This window comes from Octopus sinensis, unplaced genomic scaffold (genome assembly GCF_006345805.1).
Source record: "Octopus sinensis unplaced genomic scaffold, ASM634580v1 Contig16856, whole genome shotgun sequence".
Lineage (NCBI taxonomy): Eukaryota > Metazoa > Mollusca > Cephalopoda > Octopoda > Octopodidae > Octopus > Octopus sinensis.
Window position 1 is genome coordinate 1 of NW_021834629.1, and position 14,334 is coordinate 14,334.

Here is a 14,334-nt window from a genome sequence, read left to right on the forward strand (position 1 = left end):
CCACAACAACAGTAAAGAAGCGGTTGCGTTGTAAGAAAACCTCGTATAAACACAAAAGTTGAAATATAGCAAAATTCCCAATGAGTCGATAGGTGAGGCCGAAGAGAAATGAGAGAGTCGTTCATTAAAATGCAATAAGAGATGGGTAGGGTCCCCAATGAAGTTTTCGAGTTCGAACTTCGTTGGAATCAGAGTGACGACTAATTTAAATAACATGGGTGGATTCACTAATCATGCAGCCTTCGCTTTAATAATTGGTCTTTTCTGTCTCCAATATACGCTAAATGATGATAATGAATGGAGGCTTGTATGTGTGAGAGTGTGTCTAAATCTATTAACGCCTTTTCTCCATGTGGAAAAGCGAAACTCTACTAATTTCATTGATTATTGATACATACGTGTGGGGTGTGTACGTGTGTATGGGTGTGCGGGGGGAGTGTGTGTGTGTATACGTGTGTATGTGTAATTCAATTTTCTACGACTACTGTCACGACTGCTCTGATTGCTTAATATGTCCATGAAAATATTATTTATTTAACATAGGTGTATATAAATGAATTAAGGGAAAGACTGGGTGGATATATATAGCTGACGGGTGTGTAGAACATCAAAGTTAAGAGGCCACGTGTATGTGCGTCTGTGAGAGAAAAGATAGGAGGGAAATTAGGATTGTGTAAATATTACATTATACACGTGCAGTGATGCATATTTGTGTGTTTATGTATGTGTAAAACACCCACACACACACACTACAGATGTGTGTAGTCAGCATGTCTAGAAATGGGAAAATAATGTCACGTTTTAACAGATGCTTCGAGGTTTTTCAGCGTATACATTTGTATTAATATACATATTATTCTGTGTTTGTAAATAGGAAAATCTACTGCGGTTATATGTAACTGGTGCTCTACTATATATATATATATATATATATATATATAATAATATATTATATATATATATATACACACACATCAACGTATATTGTGGTCTATGCACGTGCATACATTTTTCTGTAGTGTATATGTATAGATATGTACATTTATACGCCTAACGTGTTTACGTGTACATATATACATCCATATGTTGCGTGCGTGTGTTTAAATGTATATAAACCAAATATAGTGTGCCCATGTGCACGTTCGCACACGTGTGAATGCGATATGTGTGTTTATATACTTTAGACATTTATATTCTTAAAATACAGCAATTCAGGAGAATGAAGCCATATGAGTACTCTCTCTCTCTAATTCTCTCTCCCTCTCTCTCTCTCTCTCTCTCTCTCTCTCTCCTGCTTACAGTTTCGATTGCTCCCCCCTTCAGTTACTACCCCCACCACCACTACCACCACACCTACAGTCAATAACATTCCATAAATATAATTCCACGGACATTCATTGTCCAATGTCAGCTGCTATAAAGGAACCATCACAAAGCAATACGAAGAGGGCACCAAACGCCGAGTAGGAATGGCCGTTGAGTTGAGTGTCTTCTCTAACAGCACCACTCCTTCCTGTTCTAATCACCAAAATAACGCCATTTGTCACAACAACGGAATATTTCAGTGTTTGACAGACATGTCAGGTGGAGTTCTATGGATTCTTGCGTTCGTTTTTGCTTTAAAATAGCCGACGTTTGCAGTAAACAATTGGTTTAGAAAGTTTAAAGATATCACTTCAAAACAATAATGACCGACTTTATGACGTGTTGTGTGGTGTGTGTGTGTGTGGGTGTGTATGAAAGAGAGAGAGAGAGATTGGGGAAGGCATATTATATATTATATATATATATATATATATATACTACATATATATACTACATATATATACTACATATATATATATATATACTACATATATATATATATACATATATATATACATATATATATATACTACATATATATATACTACATATATATATACTACATATATATATAATATATTATTAGTCATATATATATATATATATTATATATACATATATATATATAAATATATATATATAATTATATATATATACTACATAATATATATCACATATATATATACTAAATATAATATACTACGATATATATACTACATTATATATATACATATATATATACTACATATATATATACTAAATATATATACTACATATATATACTATATATTATATATACTATATATATATATACTATATATATATATACTATATATATATACTATATATATATATACTACATATATATATAACTATATATATATTCTATATATATATATATATACTATATATAATATACTACATATATATATACTACATATATATATACTACATCTATATATACTATATATATATACTAGATATATATACATATATATAGATATACTATATAATATATATATATATATATATACTATATTATATATACTATATATATATATATATTATATATATATATACTATATTATATATATATACATATATATATATACTATAATATATATATACTTATATATATATATACTATATAATAATATACTATATATTAACTATATATATATACTTTATATATATATATACATAATATATATATATATATACATATATATTATATACTATAATATATACTATACTATATATACTATATATATATACATATTATATATTACTATATATATATACTATATATATATATACTATATATAATATACCTATTATATATATTACTATATATATACTATATATATTACTATATATATTTTATATATATATATTTACTAATTATATATTATATATATTTACTACATATATATATTATATAATATATACTACATATATATATTATATATATATATACTACATATATATATTATATATATATTACTACATATTATATACTATATATATACTACATATTATAATATACTATATAATAACTATATATATATTATATTATTATATACTACATATATATATATAACATATATTTAACTACTATATATATATACTATATATATATAGATATATATATACATATATATACTACATATATATATACTATATATATATTATTACTATATATATATATACTATATTATATATACTATATATTATATATACTATATATACGAACATGAAATACGAAAATAATGTGTGTGTACGCGAAGAACGAGAGAAACAAATGGAAAACAAGACAAGTAACATAAAAAAATCGACCCTTCATCAGTTGTCGACTATCCTACTCATTTCGAGGAATGAACGACAAAATAAGACTTTGAAGGCAGTTGCTCCCGCGAACCAAAATAAAATTTGGTATTTTGCGGAGGGTCAAAGTTGCTAACAAAACAGGACAGTGAAAAGAAACCAAACGAAACGAATACAAACATGGGGGCACCATCTTAAAGAATTTTATTCGAATGAATCGATGCCAGTTCTATGTTTTTAAAACTTGATAGAGATTCTTTCGGTCTCTTTTGCCGACCCATATAACTGAGAAAGAAACTTCTAGACCACACAGCCACGGTCACATGAATTTGAATATTTGGATAAAAAAACAGCCACACACCAAATATCCAGTCTGAGGTCTTAAAAGGTGAAATCGAACAAAGCTTAGGACAGGGTAGGACTTGAACTCAGGACGGAGCAGAATCTAAAGTAAAGCTACATGGCATTGGTGTTTATACTTCTTTGTAACTTTTTAGGACAGAGGTGATGAAGATTTGACTTGGGGAAGATGAAAGGCAAGTGCAGGGACAGAACTAGAAATATACAGCATATCAAAGATAATTATCCTCTTCATACAGTATATTATCTACGTTTAGAAAATTAATTGAGATAATTAATCGTCAACTCCTACTGAGGTTGACTGAGCGTTTCATCACCAAACTTCATGCATCAAGAATCTTGGCCAGATTAAAATTTTAAGCTTTGAAGTTTCCCAGATTTCGATTTGAACTCAGCCTGAGATTAAAGTATTAGCATAGGACACGTGATGCACTGGACATTTCTTTCTTCCATAAAACAGTAAGTTCCATCTTCATAAAAGGTGGAAACATAAAATGGTTGACATCTTAAGGCTTTTCTCAATAGGGCAAGAAGACAATTATTCTACCGATAACATTTGAAAGGTCAACTCATGCCATAGTTTCGGCTTCCAGTCGTATCAATCAACTAATATTCCATGCAATCGATCAGTGATCCGTTGTTGTGATTATGAAACTGTGAAGTCAAAGAGATTCAGACTTTAAAAGGACATCGTTAATGACAAATGGTTGGATTGAAGAGAAACAGTAGATGCCAAAGCTTTCCTCGCATTATTTATGAAGAGCGAGAAAGAGAATGAAGAGGAGGGGGAGTAGTGGTAGCAGCAGCAGCAGAAGTTGGTCGCGTGATTGGTCACCGTAATTAATTCTAGCAAACCTCAGACGTTGAGAGTATATACGACGCCATCTGACTCTCACCTAAGACACTGGCTTTATAACCAAAGAGACAGGGTCATTGATGTATGGTTAAGAAGTTAGTTTCGCGACTACAGGACTTCGGGTTCGATCTCATTGCGTGCGTGGCGACTTAATTTTGCCATTACTCTGAGCTAATCAAAGCCTTTCCAATAAAATTTGGCAGACAAAAACAGCATCGAAGCTGGCTGGAAGCAATGTCCCAGTGATTGGTGGAGGGTGGTTATACTTAACCCATCTCAGGCGGCGAGCTGGCAGAAACGTTAGCCGCCGGGCGAATTGCGTTGCCGTTATTTTGTCTGCCGTTACGTTCCGAGTTCAAATTCGCCGGGATCGACTTTGCCTTCATCCTTCCGGGTCGATATATAAATAATTACCAGTTACGCACTGGGTCGATGTAATCGACTTAATCCTTTGTCTGTCCTTGTTTGTCTCCTCTGTGTTTAGCCCCTTGTGGGTAGTAAAGAAATATATACTTAACCCATCTCTCAATTTGACTGAAAGAAGTAGGAAAGGTTAGACATCGAAATATAAGATGGACTTATTACAGGCATATTTAATTACCATTGTTTTTAATTTCATGATAACGAGTACATTCTTAATTATCTAAGAACCATCTATTTTAATTTGGAAGCAATGTATAGAGTTAGATACGGTGGATGTAAGAGGACCAGGGCAGAGGAGCTTCAACACAAAATTGAAAAGCAAGGAACCGCTGTGGAATATCAACATTGCACCAAACCTATCAAATGTATCGTAATGTGATGCTGTTCCCACATGTGTAAGCAGAATCATACTGTGGGGCTAAAACGTCTCAATGTGTAGCAGAAATATATATCCACATGTAAAATGGTGGATCTAGGGTATATTTTATGTGTAGTAGCAGTAACGCCGTTTCACATGTAGGAGTAGAAACTATTGTGCGTTTAGGGCGTCTACGAATAGGGAAAACAGTCTTCACACGTGGAAGGATTAACCCATTGTATGTTCAAGACATCTGCATGTGTACAGCTTCAGCAACACTAGCCTACATGTTAATAATCCAACACTGTCACATGTGGGAGCCATTGCTTGACGATGGTGTAACTGCCGAAACTTCGAAGTTACCGTCAACAATATATCTGTTTTAAGAATATATATATATATATATATATATATATATATATATATATATATATATATTGGCCTGCTCGCTTAGCCAGCGGGGGTGGTGGCGTCATTCGAAGGCTTAAAACAATGCGAACGCATGTGACCAGCGATGTGTAACAACATCTGATAGTCTGGTCGGTCACGTGATCACGTGTAATATATATATATATATATATATAATATATATATATATATATATATATATAGATATATATATAGGAGAGGAAAGAATAATAAGGCAGAATGCTAAATTGAAAGTAAATTTTAATAAAAATGGGGGTATGAAAAATTAAAAAGAAAAAAAAGAAATCAAACGGCTTTCATTGCAAACATTTCGTCGCTCGGGCTCATCACAGATTGCACGTAAGGCACAGTCCTGCTCGAAGAATTTCACGTTTTTCTGCAATATTTATAGCCCCAAATGGCTTCTTTTTTTTTTATCTAGCACCAGACATTTCTTCATTTCTAAGTTAAGGGTAAAAACTTAGCAACCCTGTAAAACATAACTGATCTTTACAGACAGACGCACAGAATAACTGCAATCAAATAACGCCAGCGGAGTGCACAACAAACATCAGCGCTCTGACTGTCACCTGTACTCTTGATAAGAGATGTCGCCTTTTACGCCTCCCAGGTTCCTTCGTATTAGCCCGAGTTGCTGGATAATTTTTAGCTCCTCTAAGAATATTGTAGAACGGAAACTTTTTTTATAGATTGGAATTTAAATCCTAATCTCTACAGAAATTTATTGCTTCAAGAAAACATTGAACTTGAATAACTTTTACGATTATAGATAACAACTCCGTTTGTAACTTCTGAACCGGAGTCAGGCGCGTGTGAACGATGTCGAGAGAACGTCTACTACGAATGATATTTTTTGAGACAGGGCACCTCTAAGACGCCCGCCAGAGGCTGAATGAAAATAAATGAACTGCGACCAGGCTCAATAAAAGGAGCCCGAGTTATTGGCGGCAGTGTTGGCAGAAATTCAATCAGCTTGCAAAAACAAGTTCAATTTACTAAATTTATATTCGGGTTAAGCCCGAGTCACAGTCACCACTGATATATATATATATATATATATATATATATATATATATAGGGAGAGTTCACGAAAAAAAAACAAAAGACGAAGACAGGTGGTTTGTAGAAAAAAACAGATGTATTAGTAAAACGCTCAGGAATAGAAAAAGTTCTTTTACGTTTCGAGCCTACGCTCTTCTACAGAACGGGACACAGAAAAAAAAAAAAAAACAAGGAGAGAAAGAAAATATGTGTGTAGTGGCTACCGATATATATATATATATTATATATATATATATATATATATATATATTATATATATATGAGAGAGAGAGAGAGTGAGAAAGAGAGAGAAAACAATGCAACGTGTTTCATACACTGCTCCCATGCACACATACACACGCGCGCAGAGTATGTGTATATCTTCTAGGTTGAAGGAAGTCAGCTTTATAAAGGAAACCATAGAACTTTCTGGCGATGAATATCTTTCATTGAAGACTGTTGTACTATAATATATATATATTTACGTTTAATATGCATCGAAATCATCAACGTGGGTTAATATGGTGTGGCTGCCTTCTTTATCACAAATATATGTGTCAAGTGAATGCGTGTAGAGACAGCATTTTAGGACTTCATCAAAGCGCATGTGCAGCGTGTGTGTGTGTGTGTGTGTGTGCGTGTTCAAGTGCAGCAGAATGTCATTCTTGAATGAGAGAGAGAGATGAAGAGAATAATGAAGTGTTTGGTCCTTAACGTAAATGAGAAGGAATCAAACGACGATAAATAATTAAAGAATTTTATTTGATTGAGGAGAAGGTGAAAGAAAGGGAAGAGAGGGGAAGGAAAGATGGAAAGAAAGGAATGAAGGAAGGAAGAGAGGAGAATTGCAAAGAAGGGACCAAAAAATGATACGGATATCTATAAATAAGAAAAATAAATAAATGAAATAGAGAAAAAGAAGGAGATAAAGCGGGAACTGAAGCTGAGAGAAAGTGAAGGAGAGAAAGATTGTGTTGTTTTGTGTGTGTGTGTGTATATATATATATTATATATATATATGCACACAATGATGATGGTGTTTAGTATTGAGACGGCACAAGTGTAAACATCTCCATTTCAACATCTGCAGAGAATATGGCATTTTATTATTTTCGCTTTGTATATTGACTTAAATCACTGAAATTTTTTCTTCTTAGAAACTCATACAAATGGACACTTTGTGTTGGTGAAGCTTATTTAAGCCGGTCGAGTGGTTTGTTACTCGGGAGTTTCCACGGCGCGCCACCGCTTCTTCAGGCAAGTTGAACTAGGTGAAAGGCCGAGACACACTAACACACACAAAGTTTATTTCATGTGCGTATATATTTGATTGTGTGGTGTGTGAGAGAGAGAGATAAAGCACTAATATATATAATATATATATATATATATTATATATATATATATATATATATATATATATATATGTGTGTGTGAGACTTAGAGTGCTATAATACAGGATAAGAATAATATTTCAATATAAAACTGGATTGTTAGAGATAAACAAATTAATGCGATTATTTACTCAGAGTAACGAATATAAATAAAACATTAGTTTGGTTGCGAATCAGTGTCGATGTTATAGAGACAAACCACACACATACGTAAACACAAACATTATTATAAAGAAACATGTGCAAAACAAGATTACACACACACACACACACATACACACACCTATGTGAAGTATCAAAGTAGCGCCAACAACTGCAAAATATGCAGCGGTGCACAGCAGACACGTGCATGCGCACACACAGACACATTATCAATCATATGATGCTGGCTGCAACCACCTTTGTGAGTGTGTGCGTGTGTGTGGCTGGCTGTGTGTGGCTGTGTGTGTGTGTGTAGCTGCGTGTGTGTGTGTAGCTGTGTGTGTGTGTGAGTAGCTTTGTGTGTGTGTAGCTGTGTGTGTGTGTGGCTGTGTGTGTGTGGCTGTGTGTGTGTGTGTGTAACTGTGGCTGTGTGTGTAGCTGTGTGTGTGTGTGTGTGTGTGGCGAAATACAACCTACACGTTTACTGTTTGCACACAGACACGTGCCAATATCTATACACAGTCTTTCTTTCTCTCTCTCTCTCTCTCTCTCTCTCTCTCTCACACACGCACACTAAACTATGTTGACTGACATATACTTAGATGCGTTTGGTAGGAAAAGTATTCAAAATCTTGAAAATCACATCCTCTTTATATGAGAGCACGCAGTTATTCATATGGATACTGTTGTCATAGGTAGACTTTGCATGAAAATCAAACGCAATTAACTAAAATGTTTTAGATCTTGAATCTAGCTTGTTAAAGGTCCGTTGGGGCTCAACAACAACAACAAAAAAATGTTTTGAACGTACACACAAAACCATTATTATGAATATACATAACTTGTCTCTACGATGGTGTCTTCTTTTTTGTGTATGCTATAACACACACCACACACACACACACACACACAGAGTAAAATGACAAAACAAAGGAGAACTTCTGAAAATGCAAAAATAGAGGTTGAGCGTTCTTTATCCATCTCCGGTTACTCAATGTGTCTACACATAGAGCCATATATACCATTTTCTACCCCGTTGAATTTCGTTGAAATGGTCATTATTTGAGAACCAAATTATGGAACGTTGGGTCGAATCTACTCTGTACGTTTCCATTGTGTTTCTGGACAAATTCCTTTGGATGTCCCAGATGAGGGGAAACTGTTACCAAATGAATCTGCTACAGAAGCAGGGAAGTGAGGTACTCTAAGCAAAACATCAATCTACCCAATCTATACGATCCCTATAATCCCTCCTTCCCATGTTATCACCACAAGGTATTTTCTTTAGGTCCATCCCTATAAATTAATCGGACTATAACAAATAACAAATGTGTCTTACCTCCAATAATGTGGGGAATAGCCGGGACACTGGTCTCCGCATTTTTGGCAGATTTTCCCCTTATCAGCTTCCTGGAAAGGATCGGGACTCTGCGAAAATAGAAAATAATTAAAATAAATATAACTTTATAAACACTTAGGAGTTTGTTTGAGTTATTCTTTATCTTTTCTAGTATAGACATAAGGCCTGAAATTTGCGGGGAGGGAATAAACCGATCACATCGACACCCAGTGAGTAACTGGTACTTATTTAATCGACGCCGAAAGGATGAAAGGCAAAGTCGACCTCGACAGAATTTGAACTCAGAACGTAGCGGCATATGAAATACCTCTAAGCATTTTGTCCAGCGCGCTATCGATTCTGCCAGCTTGCCGCCTCAATTTTTTTTGTTTATCATCATCCTAATATTAGGCTGGCAGAAACGTTAGCCCACCGAACGAAATACTTAGCGGTATTTCGTCTTTTTTACGTTCTGAGTTCAAATTCCGTCGAGGTCGACTTTGCCTTTCATCCTTTCGGAGTCGATAAATTAAGTACCAGCTGCGTACTTGACCCATCGTTATTTGGTCAGAACAAACGTGGCACAAGTAAACAACCTCAGAAAGCGGCGAGCTTTCGAAACAATACGTTAAATATCTGACTTGTAGGATAAATATATCTATATCGAAAGATGTACAGGATTTAACAGAAACGATGAAAATAAAATAATAAAGACATTTGTTTACATTTGTCAGTTTCCTTATTTACTTGTTTACACAACATCACTTCATCTTGTCTCATTTCGTACAAACATATCTTTTCATTCTATCTTAGAGACTCTGAAGAAATGTGAGACAATTGACATCGCAAGAATCGGTGAATCCGTCCTGAAATTTCTACATCAATTCTCAGCAGTTACTGCATTGTTGTACCTACAGAGATCTATGTGAACTGAGCCGTTGAAAGTGGCCAAAATACATTGTATATAACAAAGGACGAACCGGCTACCTCTCTGCTGTTGGCTGACCTGGACACGACTGGCTATTTGCAATCTTCTGTATTACTGATCGAGTGTTCTAAAAGATACTTATATACACTTCACGTAAACAAATACAGACATATACATACATGAATACACGCACACGAATACTTAGACATACGCTCCATAACCATACACTCACACGTATTCGAAGGTAATTACATTCAAAGCACACTAACAGCTCAGCACCCCCCGTCCACCTCTAACCTCAGACAGTTTATAAATAAAAACAGGTCTTCCACATATCTTCTTCCAATTACCAATCTGGTAATATCTTAATTACTTCAAGTGGCCAACAAATTCCATCCTTTCTCCCATCCCCAAGAATCTTATTTTGTAGACGTTAGAAAACAACTGCGCGCAATAACGTGCCACACTCTCACCCCAGCCGCGTTTGTGTTGTTATATATAAACACAGAAGGGTGTTTCTTCATACACCTAAATCAGGCAGGCCTAGTGCACTTTTACTCCAAGGTTTTTGCTTTAATAGGGCTTCGGAGTGAAGCCTCTGAAGCCGAAAATGTTACTAATCCAGTCTGTTTGATTGGTTGAACTCTTCTTAAATTACAGATTTCGGGACTTCCTGATCTACTGCCAAGAAGAGATTGAAATGGTTGGTACTTCGTGAGTAACAAGTCAAATAATTACGAACAGACGTGATGCGGTGAGTAAGATAAACTCTATCTGAGTGAGGGAGAAGCAAGAGGCAAGCAGTGCTGAATAATGTTCAGCTCAACCGAACAAAGGTAAGTGGAAGAATCTAAAGACAAAAAACTTTTGAGTTTAAAAACAAAACTTTTGACTTTAAAATGAGTTATGGCACCGAAGTCACAATTTATTAAAATTCAGAATAGATGACGTGGAATCGGGAAGGTGGTAAACAGGGTAGACAACTCATGACATTTTTGTATTATTTGACCTCTTTAGATAAAATGAAGACGGGGGTGCATGTTGCTTTGTAGACAGGAGAGAGAGATTTAAGATTTTAAAGTTAAATGTCCTTAAAACACACACAGAGAATCTTTTCTACTCTAGGCACAAGGCCCGAAATTTGAGGGGAGGGGCCAGTCGATTAGATCGACCCCAGTACGCAGCTGGTACTTAATTTATCGACCCTGAAAGGATGGACGGCTAAGTCAACCCCGGTGGAATTTGAACTCAGAACGTAAAGATAGACAATGTACCTCTCACCTCTCTCTCTTTCTCAAACCTACTCTTTCACCACACCCATATTTCCAATGCATTCATTACCCAACCACCCCACCTTCCAAATTCTCAACGATTCCAGCGCAGCTGACCACTGGCCTCTCCTTCATAATGCCAGCCGCCCGGATCAACCACGACAGTCGAACAATTTATGCCAGGACAGTTGAACAGGATAGTTCTTGACCAGTTTTTAGGGCCATGAACTTTGAATTGTGTTATCCAGATGACATTTTCTAACTTTTGTTTGTCGTGAATATATTTTGAGGTATTTATGGCTTTATCTGTTTAAAATATATAAAAACAAATATGTAACAAAAAAAAACTTCTATGGAAGTTCCTGAGGAGGAAGGGCCCAGCATTTGGAACTGAAATCTATGAACCCCCGCCGAACTGACACCACTGCATATCAAAGATCCGGCCTTCTGCGTCTAAAGTAAGTTTAGGTGTGAAGGGCCAACAGCTATTCAATACCCTGCTGATAAACCTTCAGATATTCACGAGGAGTAAATGCGAATGTGCTCAAAGAGCATGGAGACAAATTTTTGTTTGAGATACCCGATGAATCTACATCAGGGTATGCATCACAAAAAGAGGGGAGGGGCAACTTTGTTCAACTCACTGCTTCATCGGAACCAAATCTGGAGAAGCGAGTTCGAAATAAACTAGTAATCACACTAAAAGTAGAGCCCCAGTATGGCTGCAACCCCTATCGAAAACAAGAAAAGAGACAAAGAGATTTTCAATTCACCCTGTGTCACTATATATATACATACATACATTGTGTGTGTATGTGCATAACTTTATAAATTTTCAGACAGTGTTTATGCTTTTAGAGCTACTCATATCGCCGAACTGAATGGTATTGACCAGGTGTCGAAACCATAATGACATCAGTTAGGCAGCTGATGATGGGTGTATACATGTCATGTGTTTGTTGTGCATGAGCCTTTTGTATCTTGTGTTCTAGTGGTTCTAAGTTGCCCTTCACTGAAATGCTAGTCCTCATAGGGTTGAACCTCTTTAGGGGTTCTTTATGGTGGTCGTTGCCGTTGTTTATAGTGTACAATACTTTGACATAGCATGCTAGGCTTTCGTAAGAATTCTAACACTGGTAAGGATAATACTTGTTTAAGTTTTTCTAGTTTATGGTAGTTTTGTTGCATATATACCTGTTTGTACTCATGCGCGCGCGCGTATGTGCATATATACATATATAATAGGTGCGCGGTCCTTGAAAATAAGGGAAGCAATGTTTCGCTTACAAATTATAGAAACAAAATTGAAACTATATTGCTTATTTTTCATCAGATCGTTCTTCTGATGTTCTGTAAAATTAATATAAGCTACATGACATCATAGGCTTCAGATATTTACTGTCGGAATTAGCATGAGACGACATGCAGTGTAGACGACACAAAAAAAAAAATCAGCGCAAGGGAAGCAACACGTACTGTTGCATCCTTCTCGGTGTAATATTTTAACGTTTTTCCGATAAAAATATCACGAAGACAATTTTTTTCTAGTAAGGGCTAATAACAAATAGTTTTAGATGCTAATAAATGCTTATAGGCTTAGATTAAGTTTCTGTCAATTCGCAGTACCTATGATATATTATATACCTATGACATGTATAATCCTACGTTGTTATGTAACACTTACATAGGAAAGGGGAAGCAAGTTGATATCCTGCTTCCATTAGAAAAACGGTGTAAAGGTAACACGGGCGTAGCTTTCTGTGTTTATTCAACTAATAATATTCTATACTTTTTCAAATTACAGGACACCCAAAATATAAAATGTGATTTAAAAAAAAATTTTTAAATAGCTGATATGTGAACATATCAATTTGATTCAAATATCTATGTGAGATAAAATTTTGGTCATTGCTTCCCCAGCCAGAAAGATCACAACGCACCCCCGATTATATATATATATCACGTGACCGACCAGACCATCAGATGTTGTTACACATCGCTGGTCACAATGCGTTCGCATTGTTTTAGCCTTCGAATGACGCCACCCCGCTGGCTAAGCGAGCAGGCCAATATATATATATATATATATATTATATATATATATATTATATATATATATATATAATATATATATATATATATATATATATATATATATATATATATATATATACAGGGTAATTCAAAAGTCACCATACATAGGAAAAATTTATATTTATATAAGAAACAGTTAAATAAAAAAAAAATGTTTGTTATAAAAGAATACATTATTCTTGTGTATGGCGACTTTTGAATCACCCTGTATGTATATGTATATATATAATATATATATATATATATATATGTGTGTGTGTGTGTGTGTGTGTGTGTGGTGTGTGTGTGTGTGTGTGTGTGTGTGTGTGTAGAAGTATATGCATATATATGTATGCATGAGCAATTTACATACAGGTATATACTACTCATAAATACCACTAATGATGTCAACAGCTGCTACGTATATTACGTAATCTTTGATTCCTCAACGGCTGATAAGATGAATGGTCACCGAAACTTCTAGGTGTTCCGCGAGGGAACTTGTGGTAAATGTCTCAAGTATTGCATTTAT

At 34.9% G+C, this 14,334-nt stretch overlaps 1 long non-coding RNA gene across 1 annotated transcript in view; it reads right to left on the reverse strand.

Moving 5' to 3' along the window:
- Positions 1-9,578: 9,578 nt before the first annotated feature.
- The window catches only part of LOC118761730, a 33,672-nt gene continuing 28,916 nt past the window's right edge, over positions 9,579-14,334 (reverse strand). Inside the window, exon 2 of the long non-coding RNA XR_004997596.1 lies at positions 9,579-9,619. This is a non-coding gene — a long non-coding RNA (uncharacterized LOC118761730). The remainder of the gene's footprint in view (positions 9,620-14,334) is intronic.